This window comes from Eulemur rufifrons, chromosome 7, assembly GCF_041146395.1.
Source record: "Eulemur rufifrons isolate Redbay chromosome 7, OSU_ERuf_1, whole genome shotgun sequence".
NCBI classification, from domain to species: Eukaryota; Metazoa; Chordata; class Mammalia; order Primates; family Lemuridae; genus Eulemur; species Eulemur rufifrons.
This window is the reverse complement of record NC_090989.1, coordinates 28576548-28595897: the sequence shown is the minus strand read 5'-3', so window position 1 is coordinate 28595897 and position 19350 is coordinate 28576548. Positions and strand designations below refer to the sequence as shown.

The 19350-nt window shown below is 33.0% G+C and overlaps 1 protein-coding gene across 8 annotated transcripts in view; it reads right to left on the bottom strand.

Annotated features, from left to right (window-relative positions):
• Window positions 1–19350, bottom strand: part of ROBO2 (roundabout guidance receptor 2) — a 1642423-nt gene that overhangs the window by 1437345 nt on the left and 185728 nt on the right. The window lies entirely within an intron of this gene.

The following is a 19350-nucleotide window of genomic DNA, read 5'->3' as shown; positions in this document are numbered from 1 at the left end:
GAAATGGCAAGTGTAAGAACCAAGGGCAAGCAGAATAAATTGTATTAGGTATTTTGTTTCACTTGTAGTCTCCATCTTGTATTTTTCTTAATTCATTGTAAAAAATTAATAAATTAGAGGTCAGAAGAGTTACATAACTCGTTTGCTAATTTAACAAACAAAAACATGGTTTTCTAGGGAAAATGTATATTTGAGTTTGAAAGCAAAGGGTAAATCTGACTATTCTTTTAGGAAGCTTTGAGTTCTTACAGGAAGAAGGCAATAAAAAAACTGAAATTTGACCTGAAATTTAGTTGTATAATTTCTTTTTCATATTTTATAAATTAAAGCGTGTCCACTATTAATTTTATAGTATGGGCTAACAAGTTGCACAGAAGTTGAACTAGGCCATATTTTGTACCACTCTTTAAAAGAGGCACTTCTTTCTTATTTTATATCGTTTTGTTTTACAAACACCAAACAGTGTTACCTTTACTATGGTCCAGGTATCATTTAAATATATTAGAAAAATATAGAAAAATCAACTCATCTCACAAAAATATTTTATGAGGCAAGTACTATTTGTAGCCCCTTTACAGATGAGGAAATAGACGCCCAGAAAGTTGAAAAGTCACAGCCAGACTGCCTCCAGCATCCATGCTGCTCACCCAGACACTGTGTTCTCTCTTGCCATGGGTCAAACTCAACTGGTTCCACTACTGAACATGACTTATTTCTGCTGCTGTTCTGTCACTGACCTTGACTCTTCTTACCCGTATATAAGACAAAGAGCACAAAGTCAGGTTTCCTATAATTTTCAGGAAATCTTTCTTTTGTGGCTTCCCGTATGTCATAAGAGAAGTGATAGCATTAATCTGACTCATAATTGAAAATGTGAATGTCATACATATTTTAGAAAAGGGTCTAAAATCAGAGATCAGGCTCCCTCAAACTATATCATAAAATTACTGCTTAATAATAGAGCGTCAGAGGGGTGCAGAAAGGAGTTAACATAGCAGGCCTTAACTGCTATCCTTAGAAAGGCCGGCTTGCAAGGCTGGTCCTTGGTAGCATCTGGAAACTTGGATTTTGAGAATGTTCTCATCAATTTCCTAATTGATAAACATAGTTGAATGTGCCTAAACTCTTTGTACAAGCATGTGGTTTATGCTGAACACATGCTTTTTTTTTTCTGGGAGCCTGAAATTTTGGCATATATTATAGGGTGCCTGTGTGACGAGGCCCAATACAAACCTTGACATTCAATCTTTTCAGTGACCCTGCAACAGTGCAGTAATGAGCTTCCCTGTAACATTTTTCTCATGTTATCACAATTTGATCCTGGAGAAATTAAGCACATCCTGTACAATCCACTGGGAAAGAACTTTTGAAACTTTGAGGCTGGTTACCTTGGGATTTTTCCCTATGTAAATTTTCCCTTTGCTAATTTTGCTTTGTACACTTTTGCAGTGATAAATCTTAGCCATGAGTACAACTATATACTGAGTCCTGAAATTCCTCCTAGATTAGTCTTGGGACCCCTCAACATGGAAAGCTATCACAGTTCTTACAAGGCTCATAATTGTCAGAAATGCTATTATTTAGTTATTTTCAACTTTGCAAGTGACATATGGTTATGTATCATTGTAGTGTAATTTCCCTGATTCGAGTCACATTATTCTCTAATCAATAAGGCCATTTCATTTGACAGACTATTGTGAAATACATTAGTTAATCATTATAATTTACAGAATTTTGTCTTTATAATCCCTAAATTGGGAACAGTATGATCTTGCTTTAATCATGCCTGGAAGAATGCTAAATACTCACTTCCCTTACATCAAAATAGTTAGAAAATCAGAGTAAAAGTATCAGTAGTCATCATCTGTTTGTATTGAAATATTAAGTGACAGTGGCCAATGAAATGACATCTGCAGAGAATATCGTGGTGCTATGCCCATCTTCTCTTTAAGACTGAGCTCCCAGAAAGCTTGGTTGCTCACAGGTGTCCCTTGAGTTTCTCTCAAGGAACTACTGTCCCAAAGGGAACTACTCCCTCATCACAGACCTTGGTTCAACTTCTTGCCCTGTGCGATCTTGCTTCCCTTACTTCCTTATGGGTATTATACTTAGTTCATACCTCAGTAACTTCCAGCCAGCAAATCTCTACCTCAGATTCTTTTTTAAAGGAGACTCAACCTAAGGAAAGGCCACAATATGTAAAGTTTCTGTTAAATTTCTAAAGCAAACAGTCTACCTGGCCTTTCAAGATGTCTTTCAGACTGTAAAATAAATTCTAACTTAAGAATTGATAAGCTGGGGATTGATCTTCTTTTCATAAATTCCACTGGAATGAATGGACACTATGCTGCAATCTAATAGCATATAGTAGGCAGAGTTTTCAATTTCAGGCAATTGTGATTCAATCAATTATGCAAAAGGAATAGTTACAATTACTTTTTAGCACAAATGATGCAACATACTATACAAATTAATTCTATCACTCTTTAAAATTGATAACTGTGGTCCAGGAAATTTCTACCCTGTACTAAGATACATTTCTCATTTACAAGATTGTGAATCCCTTCTTCTGAGGGGAATGTAATCATAAGTATTTATGGAGTGATTTTCATATGGCCTCCACTGCCTCTGCTGGGAGCATGAAGCAAACATTACGTATAGGATCTCTCCACAAAGAGCTTGGAATCAGGAGGGGATCGAAGAGGAATATTCATCATTAAATATTGAAAAAATAGAACTGTATTCAATATTGTGATATACTAATTGTCAGATACTGGTGGTTGCTTAAATCTTTTGCCTACAAAATGCTCATTTTGTTTGGAAGATTAATAAATTGTGATTAATCCTAGTCTAATCAGATTTTTTTCCAGTTAGGGATGCCTATGTGGCCTGCTTATGGTTAATAAGATGTAAGAAGATACCAGTAGGGGCCACTCTTTGTTGATCTTCCTTCCTTGAATGACGATATAATATACTTGGAACTACATCACCTTGTGTGTGTGTGAGTTCTTTAAATTTACACAAGCTATATTATCCTATGCAACATACTACTTCTTACCTTTTCACTCAACAATAATGTTTCAGTATTTCTCAGTGTTTTTTTATGTCGATATATTTCTTTCCTTTTAACCAAGAAATGTATCATCAAATGAAATTATAGCAGTATGAATGTAAAAGGTGTTTTAATGGCTTTACCTTTACAAATAATACTGCAATAAATATCCAAATCCAATTCTTGTTCTCATGGGCAAAAGTTCTAGCATGAGATATCTGGGGGCATTCTATAAACACGTCCATTTTTTTTCTAGATGCTGACAACTGGCTTTGCAGAGCTCATAAGATAAAGCATCAAGGGCACCAGGTATATACAAAAATGCCCATTTCTCCACATATTTTTTAAAATTGATATCATCAAACTTTTATTTACATAATTTTTTAATCTGAAGGGTGAAGATGATATTTCACTGTCATTTTAATATATTCCCCAAAGACTAGCAGCTGAGAACCTTCTCATATGTTTATTTTTAAATTTCTTTTAGTTTACTTTATTTTTATACTTCAGATACATCAGGTGTTTCAGCATAAGTGGGACTTGCAATTAAAATATATCAAAATGATCTAGAGGTATAGGCACAAAATATAAAAATATCCTGCTGGTAGGACAAGAATCAAGGTGTAACCCTCTGTTAATTGATGGCAGGCAGAACTAAGTGGACATTCTAGAAGATTTCCAAGTATATGAGGAACGGCCTCAGTCGTCAAGGTTACCGACTGTAGAGCCACATGTGATATTTTTGGTTCCTCTTCTCTACTCTCATGAAAGAACCGTGTTTTTTAGCACATAAACCTCTCCAGCTATATAATGTAGAAGAGTCATACTTTAAACTACCTTACTGGTCATGTTTAATCACTTTCAAATAAGAATACTAAACTTACTTCAGTCTTAAATATAAAATTATATATATGAGAGCACCCATGTGTATTCTAAAGCACTATACAACGTAAGGCAATGTCCTCATTACTTATGGTTATTGGAATTAAATTCTAGGAGATTGTATAGTACATTTCAATTGGCATCCAATTACAAAGGCACTTTTGAATACATGAAGTGAAACCATTTCTTTTAAGAATACGAATACTGAAGCAAAATCCTTCTCAGAATGCCTCTATATAAAATGAAAGTTTAATTTCCTTAGAGTGTATGCCATCTCATTCCCTAGTGTCTAGCAACAAATTGTTTGCTTTTTACTTTGGTGCTATAAATGCCAGAGAAGGTTTTTCACATCATTTGAAGAAAGGCTTTGGTCATCAATAGATGAAAGTGTAAACTACATTATCCTTGCCAAAGTCACAGAAAATGCAGCTATGGAAATCACACTTTCAAACTTCAATGAGAAAACACATCCCCAGATGTTGCAAGGTTTTTTTTTTTTGTTTGAAATGACAAATCTTTTTGTTTTATTTTGTTCTGTGTTTTTATAGAGCATAACCTCATAGCAATGAATTTGTCAGTATCTAAATTCCCTGTAGTCCAGAAAACCAGTAGCTACAAAATATGATTATTCACAAGTTATCACTTTACATGCAAACTCCTGAATCACAATTATAATTCCTGTCCTTCCTTTTATTGTGAAGGAAAGGATACAAATGATTTCCAAGGAGTTACACACATCTACATTTGAAGCATTGGATGATGTTTTTATATTCCCTTTTATAAAAATATAAATGTACAATATAATAGCAACTATTAAAAACAGCAGCAGTTTATAATCTTTGACTAAATGTCAGTGAGTGAGGAAGTTTTGGCTGGGGTTACCCTGCCAAAATGGCTGTATGAAAATTTCTAACATGAGTAAAATTTCTTCCGGGGCATTCATATAAACACACACGCACACACACACACACACACACACACACACTCATACACTCTCATATCCTTGGGGATAACCTGTCCTTCAGGGAAAGAATGGGCCTGTAAATCAACTTTTTTTTAGACACAATGACTAGTTATTAAATATCTCATCTTTTCAGCTAGGCAAGATAATTTCCTAAAAGGTTTTACCAAAGTAGATTTTGAATTGGAAAACAGTTACTGTAAATTAATACAGTGTCATTGGTCTGAGAGGAAAGAATTATGTACTCTTCCTCCAAAGACTAAAAATGGAGTAGTTTTTTGTTTAACATCATTCACTTCATGTGTTCTTTTTCTATAAGAGAAACCTGAAGAGCTCTTCGTTATGATGGCCATAATTTTACTAAACCTAACTATTCATATACAAAGCACATAACCATGCATAAATGACACTCATTTATTTCAGTGTTGCTGATTTAAGTTTGCCCTAGTATAAAATCCTTCAAAAACATATAGTTTTTAAAGTGATTGTTGACTCTCTCTGCTTTTAAAAGTATCCAGGCATTTTGTTTTAAGGAAGTTTTGTAAAACAGGTTTTTTTACTAATATAACATGGCAATTTGTGCTATAATCTGCAAGAAGTTGTGTTTTAATCTATAAGTGTAGAATTTGCTTTTTGAAAAACAGATTGGCTTCCTGTTTGTTTTTAAAATTATAAAAAAAAATTAAAGATATATTAAAAGGTATCCTATAAAATGAGCCATATTATTAATTTGGTAGCTCTCAAGAAATGAAATGGTATCTAACTTTGTGAAAAGATTCGACAGATTTTCCAGCTTCAAGAAATGGCTCCAAACTCACTATCTGATATTGTGGTTGATGCAAGTGGGTCATTCCAAAACTGCCCCAAGGAAGTAGGAAATCATACTGATGGATTATCTTCCAGGAAAAGATTTGCTTCAAGAAGTCCTAAGCATCTAACCTCTCTCAATATGACTAAGATTCTTTAATGATAGAATTTGACCACAGAATCTCTCCTCTACCTCACCCTTAATGAGATATCAACCATTATCTGGAGTGAAATATGGAAAAGGCATGTGGTTGACCATCTCACAACGATATATTAAAAATATGCTCAGTCCCAAACAAATCTTATAATTTTCTCAAACTAATAAAATCATATTAATATTAATAGAAATTAATATGCTTCAATCATTCCAGGTACTAAACTTCAACACATTTTGTTTTATAACTATAAACACAAGGTAGGTATTAATGCCTAATAATAAAGAATAGCCAATAGTATATCTACATTTAGAGATTATTTGCACTTGATACCATATTCCCTCAAAAGTCTGGAGACTGTGTTTTTTAACTCCCAGTACAGGAATTCTATTTCTCAATTAAACTTGGTTTAATAGGAGCCATGAAGGTACTACCTCTTAAATAAATGTGTTGATGTTCAGCTATAAATCTTTTCCTGTTTTTTAAAAAAATATGTTTTGGAACAAATCTCTTGCAACAGTTAAAAATTAGCCAACTAGACTATGTAGACATTCCTCTCAAATTAATGTTTTTTTTTTATATAGATAATTGCACTCTTTAAACTTAAAAGCAAAGAGGCTCGTCTGTTTTATGTCTTTTTCCTTGGTACTAAATGTTGATAATACTATTTTCCCCTTCAAAATTATTTTGATGATTTAAGACACTGTAATTTGTGATAAATAAACTATTTAGTTTAATTGAATATGTAAGTATATGAAGGGAAACATCAGAAAATTATTGATGTAATGTGTAAAGCCCAGAAAGAAATATTAACTTTAAAATATTTCTTTGTTCAGATTGGTAAATTTTTACAAATGGTACTTTATAAATTCTTCGGTTCAGGGAAAAAACATGTAATAGCAGACACTGGGTTTTAATTTTGAAACATTTTTCTAGATTCGTTTGAGAAAATAATTCATTGCAGCTTTCCTAAACTAACATGAAGTGTCCTACTATAATCTCATTGAATAGAACTTCACCTGACATTTGTGAACATTAGTACTACTTATCAAAGGACTCATAGAAACTGGAAAAAAACGTAGAGGAGAAATATTTTCCATTGACACTGACACCTCAAGTATGTTATTTAAATTAGTGAGTATGGAAATGTGCGGTAAGCGTTGCTTTTGTCCCTAATTTAATATGTAGGATAGACTGTGAGCTTGCCCTGATGTTTTTATGTCAAACAACCTTACCATAGAAATAGTTCCTAAGACAACCTCAGAGAATATTAGGTATACAGAGTACCAGACAGAATGATCATGAGATATGTAGTAAGAGTCATCACAAGACAAGCAATCCCAGTGAAACTCAATAATCAATGGTAAATGCCATTCTAGCTAAAATTAGTTATCCAAAAATAATATAGCAGAATACAAAGAAGTTATTCAAAACCTGAACAATGTTAATTAGGTTCCTGGATAGTTTTCAGGTTTTTGAATTTGGTAATTTTTTTTAATCAAGAAAAATAACTTTCATCTTTAAGCATTCCGATTCTCTTAGTCATCTTTCTTGACATTAATCCAGGTTGTTTTTTAAACAAAGAAAAAAATACTTCATTATGTAACCTCATTACAAAGTCAGTGACTACTTTCACTGAATGAAATTTTGCTAACAGGTATAACAGTTAATATATAGGTTTAGACATTTTAGCATAAAATAAAGATTTCTAAGAAGTCATCTAAAAAGCAAAGGAACAAAAAAACAGCAACAAAATCCAGGTCATTTCATATTTTGGTAAAACTGGGAAACATATATTAACCCATTCCCCATGGGTGGATATGTGACCCAAAGCAGCGGGGGTCAAGTGAGAAAGGGATGGGAGGAAGCTAATACACCAGGGACTTCGAACTAAGCAATTAGTACTTCAGAAAAAGGAAGCAAAAATGAACCTCTCCAAGGTGAGAGACACTCCAGAAGGAGAACACTCTGAACTCTCCTTGCAACAGTGGGAATAGCAATACTGTATACTGACTACTGGGAGGAGAGTCCTAACTTAAGTTAGGTCTGAGAAACAGAGGAAATAAGGCTAAAGAAGTAATTAACAGATAAGCCATATTTGCAGAAACCAGTTAACCTATTTGTCATTTGATTGCAGAAGAGGAAAACTTTCTGTTTAAGCAAAAAAAAAAAAGCAATGAAACAAACACAAAACAGAAGAAAAGAAAAATTTCCCATGAAATTGCTCAATTCTTTGGGGGATAATAAAAAAAACGGGATTTGCAGACAAGAAATTCAGTATTATAAAAAAAGTTCCAATTAGTCTTAAATACAACCTTGACTCCTAACTTGACAATAGTTGATCCATGAAAATGTCCTTCTTTCAATAATTATTAATAAAAAATAATTTGAGTAAGATATGTACAAAGAATTTTTTTTTCAAAAAGAAGTAAAAGAATAAGGACAAATACACAGAAAAATGAAAATTTCCAACAGAATATATGTTGCTGAGGAGCAGATAAATATTGTGATCATATATTTCCACCATGAAAAAAGAGTAATTACTTCCATGAATCAAGAACACAAGGCAAGAGCTCAGGGAAGAAATGACAAAACAATTGGTAGAGATTCAACAGCTGAGCTATAGGAGTTTAGTAAAATATGGAAGAAAATATAAAAACAGTAAAAATAATGTGGATCTCAATGGAGCACAGGAAAAAATTCACATGGCTAAAATAAGATTAAGGGACTAAGGAGACAGAAATTGAAAAAAAAACTAAAATAGAAATAATTTAAATGAATATAATTTTTTAAAAAGGAAGAGAAGAAAATGAATAAAAATGATAGCTGTAGCAAACAATCAAAGGAAATGTATTAAAACTTGGTTGTTATCTCCAAAGAAGGAATTAGAAAAATGGAATAGTACAAAAATGTAAAAATATGATACAGGAAACTTTTCAGAAATAAAAAAAAAAAAAACATGAGTTCTAAAATGAAAAGAGCACATTTTGTTCTGGGTACAATGGACACAGAATAATCAACTCTGAGCCACAGCCTAGCAAAGAGCAAAGGCACATGAATTCAAATGGAAATGCCTTTGTGTAAAACAGGCAAAAATGTTGTCTCATGTAAACAGGAAAAAGTCCCATTGTCATGAGGTTATCTGCCATCACTCAGATGTTAGAATACAATGGAAAAGCATCTACAAAATTCTAAAAGAAAAATAGTATTAAGCAAAATGTTCTTACACAGCTGACCTATGTTTCAAGAAAGAAGTCACCAGTCACATAGTTTGAACACACACACTGTTGCTATAACCTTCCTCAGGGCCCTGCTACAGACCAAACTCCAGACCCAGCAAGAACTTTATAGAGATTTTCCGCAAAAGAATCCTGATCAGGGTTACCAGATAAAATACAAAAAGAAAATGAGACACCTATTAAAAAACATTCTGTGTTTATCTGAAATTAAAATTTAACTGGGTGCCCTTTATTTTTATTTGCTAACATTGACAACTCTGTGTAGAACATTGAATCTTTTTCACTGTAAGAATATGGATTAAAACAAATGGGAATGAGGGTTTCATAAAAGAATGCAAATATTCTATATGTTGGCATTTTAGAAATGGCATAAAAAATGCACGGGAAAAGGGAGAAGCAAGGCCAAAGGAAAGTAGGCTTTCTGATCGCCTAATATTTAATAGACAAAGTCAACGTGCACCATAAAAATTCACAAGAAAGGAATAAATCTGGAAGTATTTTCAACATTACAAATGTACACACTAAGAAAGTTAATGAAATTGACTCAAATCAGGTGATGACGAAAGAGAAAAGAATGAAGGAGAAATATCCAAATCTTTATAAATGCTCAAATAAGAGAGAACAAAAATAGAAGATTAGTATTATATATATTTCTAAAAATTATAGTGATAAGGTTAAACATTAAAACAAAAATAGAAATAGAAAAACACATCAATAAAAATACTATAAAACATAAATAAGTTTGAAACTAAGACTAAACTTAATTGTCACAAAATAAAAACCTTCAGTTGTCCCTAAAGCAAATTCTAGGCTCTATAAGAAATGCACCTTACACAGTATATTTTAGTTTTGAAAACTAAGACGTCAAAGTGTACAAAAAAATAAATTCAGGGTTGAAATCATTTGTCAGGTAAAGATTAAGGCCACAAAGCAGTGGACAAATTTAGAAAGAGTATTTTTCTATTGTTATAGTTAGTGGTCCACAATGAATATCTGTGTTTATAATGCTACAGCATCAACAACCATATAGCATAAAGCATAGAAAGAGAAAACTACAGAGAACATATAGGGCAAAATGAACAAACTTATTATTCTTTTCTCTTCATCCATGACAATTAAATAGACAAAAATAAGTAAGGAATTATTAACAGAAGATTTAAACAACATAACAAACTTCTAATTGTGAATACCATAATCTGTATCTTGATAAAAATAACATAATCTGCTTTCAAGTATCCATGGATTATTTACAAAAATTGGCCATATTTTAAGCCATAAAAAAAAAATCAATAAATCTCCCAAAGAGAGAATGCATCTTCTCACCACTCTGCAAATAATAATAACAAACAAATAAAACCATTTTTAAAAAATCTAAAATCTCTCTTCTTGTGTCATAGAAGAAATTCTATACAATTGAAGAACAGGAATTGATAGTAAGAAAATGTGTGCTCTCTTTGATTCTAACTGATGCTATTCGCTTCTGTGACTATGCTTGCTTTTAGTTGTTTGATAAATATAGTTAATCAGAATGAAAAACAGGTATAAGAGCAAAGGTAACTCCATGATAGGCTAGGCTTCCTGGACGTGGAAGCTAACAGCCTAGTTCTGCTTCTGTATATATGGCTTGCTGGCTTGGTGCTTAGCATAAGTGGAGCCATGGCAGGCTTCACTAAAGTAAAGGAAAACAAAGCCCCGGGGAGGTAACCGCAAGTTACTTCCTGATAAAGGGCTGGAGAGTCCAGGGGCCCTCCAACCAACTAAGTAGATAAGAAGAGCAAGACATGATCACCGCATGAACGGCTTGTGCAGGGCGTGTGTTCCCAGTATCGCTTGTAACCAAAAACTAGAAGGTATGCAACAACAGCCCCCCTCCCCCGTCAGAGACCCTCCTCTTCCCCTAAATGACGTTAACTACAACTGGTGCCAGCGCAAAAAGCCCGAAGCTTAGAGTCAACAAACCAGGAGCCAACGCGATTAGGCACTTCTAAAAAAGAACAAATAAACTAAAGGGGGATGGAGTGCAGACTAGTATGTTGTGTGCAGACTAGTATGTCATGTGCAGACTAACGTGTCATGTGCAGACTAACGCGTTGTGTGAAAACTAGCATACCGAAAAGTATAAAAGCTTAACCTTTACCCCAGGGCGGGGTCCTAGTTTGTGGAGAGGCCACTGCGTTGGTGCTCTGGAACTTGGACCCTAGCTCGGGCTAGCCAATAAACTCCTTTGCCTTTTTGCAGCCTCAATGACTCTGCCTCTCTGTTCTTGCGGCCAAGGGGAACCGGCTCTAACACAATATTTAATAATATCCAGAAAAATAAAAATGAACAAAACCCTAAATATCTTCCTAGACACAATCCACAAATCACCTCTCAAGAAAATGTTCTTGTTTCCCTTATTTTACATTTGGTAAAAGGCCAAAGATTTATATATACGATCTGAAGAGGAACCAGAGTATGCCCTTATTTTACATTTGGTAAAATTTAAGGTCCAAGAGCCTTAGACCAGAGGTAGTACAGAGAGGAGCTGAAGTTAAATGCAGCTTTGACTACTTCATATTTATTCTTTTCACATTAGTCATCAATGCCTTTCAGAACACTAGACCCCTTCTTCCTCTGTAAAATGAAGGAGTTGAATTGGAAAATAATAGTGCTTATGTATTAATATTTCTTACAGTACAGCATGCAATATTATAGGTGCTTTCTATGTATTAATATTTAATCCTCATGTCAATCCTATGAGGTAAATATTAGTATCATGCCTAATTTACAAAAAAATAAATTGAGGCAGAGAGAAGTTAAATAACTTCCCCAAGTTACATGGCTACTAACTAAATAGTCAAGTCAAAATCTGAATTCAGTTTGGCTGTAGACTTAGCCACATTTCAGAGGCACTCAGCCACAAAGTTACTTTCTAGCTCTAGAGTTCTATAAGACACATACCTTAGTATTCATGGCATGAGTACTTTAAATCATTTATCACAGAACATTGTACAGCTCTCAGTGAATTACATGTGAATAACAAGGATATCTATTCAGACGAGTTTTTCCCCAGGGTAAATAAAGAGTAAAATGCCAGAGTCCAATCACACAGAACAACACACCCAATTGTTAGTGAAACAAAAGAATTGTTTCAGTACTGTAGGCAGCACATGTCCCAAATAAGCTTTTTTAACCAATGCAGATGGTGTAGGTTGGATCCAGAACTGTTACATAAACACATTAGTTTATAAATGAAATTGTCCAACCTCAATGACAAATAGCTGTACATCTGCTTAATAATGATTCCTGTACCATTTTTAGAACAGAGTACTGTAATTATTTTCCCTGATTACAAAGAATTTGGAAATGAATCACACAGATGCTTTGCTATGTACAGTTAGACAATTATTTTCCTCCCCCGTCCATACTACTCAGTAGTATTTCTTTATTATGTTGAACCTAAAAATTGAACTAGGAAAGGTAAATGTAAGCCAATATACTAAAGACAGTAATCACCCAAATTGCTACTACTGGGAAAATAATTCTACCATACGGACTCTGTTCCATTGATTGTGAAATTGCTGCTCTCATTAAATAGTATGCTTGACCCTTAGTGGAATAACCACCATTTTCCTCTTTTAGAGACCCAGTAATTTCATTGCCACTCTTTCATCCTTGGAATACAAATCTTATCTAATAATAAAATGCTCCATCTTATCCTGGCCCATTTCATTTATTGCTGCTATACTCCCTTCAATTCAACTCCTCAAATAAATTTTGGTTATTTATTATGTGTGTATCTATCTGGTAAAGGCTATAGGGGATAAATAATAAGACATAGTACTGGATAGTTAAGTATTTTTATTGAATATGACTATTGTTCTGGTGTGGATGAGGAATGAGAAAAACAGGTAGGGGGAGAAAGTGTATTTTTGTAGAAGGAACACTTATACATACCTTACACAGCATAGAAGTATTATAGAAGTTTCTCAGGGATTTAAATGAATAAGAATTTGTTTGGAAGATGGGTAGAATCTGAACTTGGTAAATTCCTTTTTGGTATTGCGTTTACAATTGTGTTATTGAAGAATAGATTCTTAGATATTGAACAAGTATATAAAGAGTGCTTTCTGTATGATTCATATGTTGTAAGACCCTTTGGATAGAGTGGTCCCTGTCATCTTGGAATCATAGAGGGAAAAGAGACTTTAAACCATTCATTGATTGATTAAACTAAGTATTTCAAGTGAGGATATAAAAGTACATAAAAGTTTATAAGAGTACAGTTTTTTAACCTGTATAGAAACCTATAGAAGTAATTGAGTTGTGTTTATTAAAGAGCAGTCATGTGTTTAATGTCAAGAGATACAGATTATATAGTAAAACAAATATATAGTGTGGAATTCTGCAAACATAAGTTTGAACCTTGCTCCATTACTCACAACCTGTGATCTGATAGTGATAAAGATCAACATTAAAAGAAGTAAAGAAAGAAAGAAAAAAGGTAAATCATGTCTGATCTTTAAAAAGTCCTGTCTAACACACTATGATTGGTAATATCTACTCAGGATTCACAGAACATATACTTATATAAGATAAAGTTGGCTTCTAGTTTAAATGTCATTTTCCCCCTATGGTTATATGGCACTTTGCAAGTGTTAAAAGTATGACTGCTTGTTAAAAAGTTAACCCTAAGCTTGCCTCTGAATTCCTGTGAATGATCTTAACTCAATAATTATATGGAACTATTAATATTCTACTGGGCCACTAAACAATCACAATAAGTTAATTAATCTATAATTCTGACACGATAACTTCCAGTGCAAATTTAGGAATATTTGTAATCTTATTGGTATTCTGACCATAAAGTGAAGAAAAGACTTTTGTTAACTGGGTGAGTTATGGTAAAAAATAAATAAATAAATAAAATACATATATATATATATATATATATATATTCACTGTGAAAAGTATTCACAGTGAAAATAATGTTTTATCTATTGTTTTTGTTTGAATTGAATAACAAACATGCCATTATAATAGTGCAAAATATAGTTCATTTGACCCATCCAAAATTGATTTGGTGCATGAACCAACTGCAAATTCATCTATTACTTTAGAAATGCAATGTTATAAATGCTATTTATTCATGAATAAAAATAGTCTTCCTGCTTTACATAAGCAATTTAATACAGTTCATTTCGTTCAGGTGTACATGGTGAGAAACAATTTATATACATTATTTTTTTTCTGTAGTTGCTGCATCCTCAAATTGTGTTCATTCTCCAAGAGCAGATGCTTTAAAAAAGCAACTGAAGAAGATTCTCCTTTATTTTACCTAGATAGATGATTTTCCATGCAAAAAAGTTTGCTGACATAAACAGCTTTTGCCCTTTATTTTGAAAAAACCAAGAACCATGGCATTCTTTACATGGCACAGAAACTGGCACAGATTTTTCAGTTAAATGGTACTCATTTTGATAATACTGTTATTGATAGTAGCACTAGAAATTTTCATGATAATAGTATTAATAGCAATTTGTATTTGACATCTCTTTAAATAAATCATAAAAAAAACCCTACCTAACAGGTACATGAACCAACTTTTTGTTTCATTGATCCATTGTATTGATTTGTTTTGTTTTGTTTTCCATTTCATTTGGGTGATGGGCACACTTGTAGCCCTGAGTCAAGTATTACAAAAGGAATCCAAAAAACATTTGTACCCATGTAATATTTTTAAATTAAAAAAAACAATAAAATCCATTCAAATGAAATCCAGAAACTATCATAAATCACAACCTCCCCAAACAGAAAGTCATCTTGATTAATCACATGACAGCAAAGCCCACTTTGGAGAAATTTCACACTTTAAGGGTCCAAGAACATTTCTATTTAATACTTCAGTGTCTGCAGCAGCACTCGTGAATGATCGTCATGATGTTTTATAAAAACTGATAATCTGAGGGCAATTATTTTTCCAAGTTTTCACTAAACATCTTCCTTACTAATCAGAAGCTAAGCTGTGAGTTTTAATGTAATGAAGCGAAAAGTACATGGGCTCTTGAATCTGATTTATTTGGGTTTTAACTCCTGCTTTATGCCTTACTAGTTGGGTGATCTTGGCCACACCACTTAACTACTTTAATGACCAATTCCTTCGTCTTTCAAAACAGTGATAATATTGACCTCAGGGGCTGCAGTGAAGTGAATGAAATAACACATATAAATAAATATTCTAACATTCTAAGCAGATATTATATATTAACTGATGTTGATGCTATTATGAGTAATATTATTCTTAGTAATATTATGCCTTCACTGAGAGGTTGCAACTAGTGATCACAACCAGGTGACACCAGTTTTTCTTGGATAGAATTACTTCATCCCACTAGCGATACACAAGGCATTGATTTCATGAAAAGCATCAAACACTTAAAGTTCAGATATTCAAAAAGTACTTGGACTCCAAGATAATTTAATCTATGTCATGGTTTGAATGTGTCTCCCAAAGTTCATGTGTTGCAAAATTAATTCCCAATGCAAGAGTGTTGAGGAGTGGGACCTTTAAGAGCTGATTAGGTCTTGAGGGCTTTGCCTTTATAAGTGGACTAATGCCTTTATCATTGGAATGGATTAGTTATCACAGGAGTGGGTTCCTGATAAAAGGATAAATTTGGCCCCCTTCCTCGTGCTGTCTCTCTCTCTCTCTCTCTCTCTCGCTCTCACTCTTACACACACACACACACACACACACACACTTTCTTGCCCTTCTGCCTTTCTCCACAGGTGTGGTCCCTCGAGCTTGGACTTCCCAGCCACCAGAAACATGAGCCAAACAAATTTCTGTTTATTATAAATTACCCAGTCTCAGGTATTCTGTTACAGCAGCACAAAATGGGCCAAAACAATCTGGATACAAAATATCTTTAAAATTCACTTTAAATTAGACCTATAGCTTTTTACTAAGAAAATAAATTTTAAGAAATTAATCAAATATGGCACCTTCAGTTCATTACTTAAAGTCTTCCTACGTGCAATAAAAGAAGTTGGACTATTGAGTTATGATCGGGAAGGTGGGCCAACTTCCATAATAAAAATCAGCACCATTGTGGATGGCAATTTGACAATATGTATTAAGAAACTTAAATTTTAGCATTATTTAGATATAGTGATTACATTTTTTTCAAGTCTACCCAAAGAAAATGATCCTTAAGAACCTTATACACAGAGGATCATTCTAGAATTTTATTAAATAGTGCATAATAGAGGAATGGTTAGGTAAATTATGACAAAGCTATTCTATTTAGTACAATAAATGAAAAAAATAATGAAAATCAAGTAGCAATTTAGAAATTGCAGAAAAGAAAACTGTATGAAAACAATTATAATTATTAAAGTTTTAAAAATATGTCCATGATTAATGATTATAAGAGAATATACCAAAGCAGTTGCAGTAGGGAGTTGATTCATTTTATTCTCTTCTTTATTTTCTTGATTATTTATGTTTTTGTAATGTGTTGCTGTTACTTAACAATTAAAGCAAGTAACATAAACATTTATGTTGGTACTGATAGGCTGAAGATTACAGAAGGAAGTGCTTTATTTGTACCTACTTTACCTATTTCTTCTAAAAAAAAAGGTCTTTATTGTTCAAGCATGTGTGTGTGTGTGTGTGTGTGTGTGTGTGTAAATGGGTGCATGTTGATCAGTTTTGAAGTACTATATTATAGGTTTGCAATGCAATAGCAAGATATAGCCAGGTTATTAATATTTCCTGATGTGGATGAAGGTTGGGAACAGGTAGGGCAACGACAAGAGTGATCTCTCAGAGACTCACCAAAAATGAAAAACTAAAAAAGCATTGATTTTTCTCTGGTAACTGCAGAAGTGTCATGCTGTTCTAGTAGAACACAACACAATTTTACCTTAAAAACGTTTTTTTGCTTGATGAAAAGATTTTAGCAACAAACACAATCCTCTAGGAAAAAAGAATGCTTAGAACAAATACAAAGAAATTTAAGTCTTTGTGTGACTTGTATATAATTGCATCATTTTATAGTTTCACTCTATTTCTAATTTTTCTTTTATAAGCATATATTACTTTTAAAATGGTGGAAAAATACAATTTTAAACTTCAAGTACGCTGATACTCCTGTGACTCAATATTTTCATTCTTTTTAGTTCCCACTGTATGTCATAATTTTGAAGATGAGATATGTATAAAGGGCTGTTGCAGAGACTCTGCTCACACAGGTATTGTGAAGAGTCCTTCCTAGAAACAAGGTTCTGATGTCATTTTAATGAAAGTGGTAAAGGCTTAAGGACAAAGGCAGAGGGTTTTAGTAAAATCTTAGTAAAATAAATTTGATAATTTTATCTTGTTTTTTTTTTCTAAACTATAATTCAGATTTTTATACTAATTGAACTTAATATCTACTACTATCTTAAAGATGATTTGGAGACCCGTGTTTAAAATTCAGCTGCTTTGGGTCTCTATTAATCTTTATTAGAACCTTCTCCTCATATCTATTTTTTGGGCTTAATGAAGAATAATTACATAAACTTTTATAGATTAATGCTGTTATTATATCAAGAATAAACTAAATTTATTATTGCTGATCTTTTTCTCTCTCATTTATTTTTAAGTCTATGAATCTAACAACCCAGAAAACATATGGCACTGAATTTATTTGTGGACATTATTCTACTAAGGATTAATAGAAGATAATTGTGTCAACAGATTCATGCTGAACATAACATTTATTCAATAGGAAATTTTCTAAGTCAATCAATCATGGTCTACTGAAAATTTATTTTTGAAGTACTCTATCATTTAGAAAAAGTATCAACTTACATTTTAGAGTTTTCAATGACATATAATAATTTTGCCTGCTAAATAGAAAATAGAACCATAAAAATACTGCTTTATGAAAATATACTAGTTTCATTATAAAATTAGAAACACTAGGCATGTAAAAATGAACTGTAAAATCTTAATCACATGAATATTTATTATATTTTAAAAATCATTTGAAAATGATATATTTTGCGTCTGGGCTAAGAATAATCTAATTTGAATTTTTCTAAGTATAGCAGGGATTGAACACCCAAATTAGTGTCTACAGTAAGTTCTTCTGAAAGACAATTTAAACTCTTAAGCATAGTACACTTAAATTTTATATCTATAGTTTCACTATAATTCAACAGATATGTTATCTATAAATGGAAAAGGGCATAGTAGGGGCTTCCTCACAAAATAAGAAAACAGATGAATAAGCCTAAAGCCCAGGGATAGTTGATAATATTAAGATATAGGAGGAGGTTCTTCTAGATATGATAAGAAGAGAGGAATAGAAGCAACATGTCTAGGTTATTTATATTTCAATATGAGAATGATATGCGGATTCTGAAATTTTGGCAAGATTCCCATGATAATAATAGTACTAAATTTTACAAAACTCCTAAAACAAATGAAAAGAAATATCAATTTGGAGATCAAGATATACAATAGTCAAGAAGATATTTTTCTTCAGTCTAATCTTTGAAAAGAGGACTTTCAGGAGATAAGAAAAAATCTGGAAAATAATAGGAAATTAAATTATATCCCCGATATGATGAAGAAAGAAAGAAAAGGCAAAGAGATCAAGGAACAAACAGTTATGGTTGGGTGGAACGGGAGGCCCCTTCTGAGTTCTTAGCCCATGTGACAGTTTGGGAGTGGGGTAAGGTGGGGAGGAGGTGGGATCCACTCTTCCAAGTGCCTCAGAATATAAATGTGTTAACTGTGGGTAATTACCTGTGCCCGTTCTCAGAAAGATGCAGTATTCAAACTGGTTAGGAAGCTCAATATTCAGTGAGGCCCTTCCTTTTTTGACAGATCATTTATCCATTCATTGATTTGATCAAAGAGAGAGGGAGAGAGAGAGAGACAGAAAGAGACAGAGAGGGACAGAGAGAGACAAAGAGAAAGAGAGCTGCTGCCCTCATGTAGCATTGTAGTTTACATCCTAGTTGGAGCAGGTTCATCTCCCTGCCCTTTTAGATGAAGACAGGAAAGATAACTGCAAAGTGGAATATCATGGAAGGCCTTTTCAGGACATTATTTCCAGTCATAAAGAGACAGGATGACTCAAACCTCTTATGTGATGAAAATTGCAATAAATTTTCCAAAGGGACTTTTTTGGTTCCGCATATAACTTTTTTGGGCAATGGCAAGTAATCGTAATGGGCAGGAATAGAAGGTCCACAGATGGAGGAGATTCTAGCACTTTC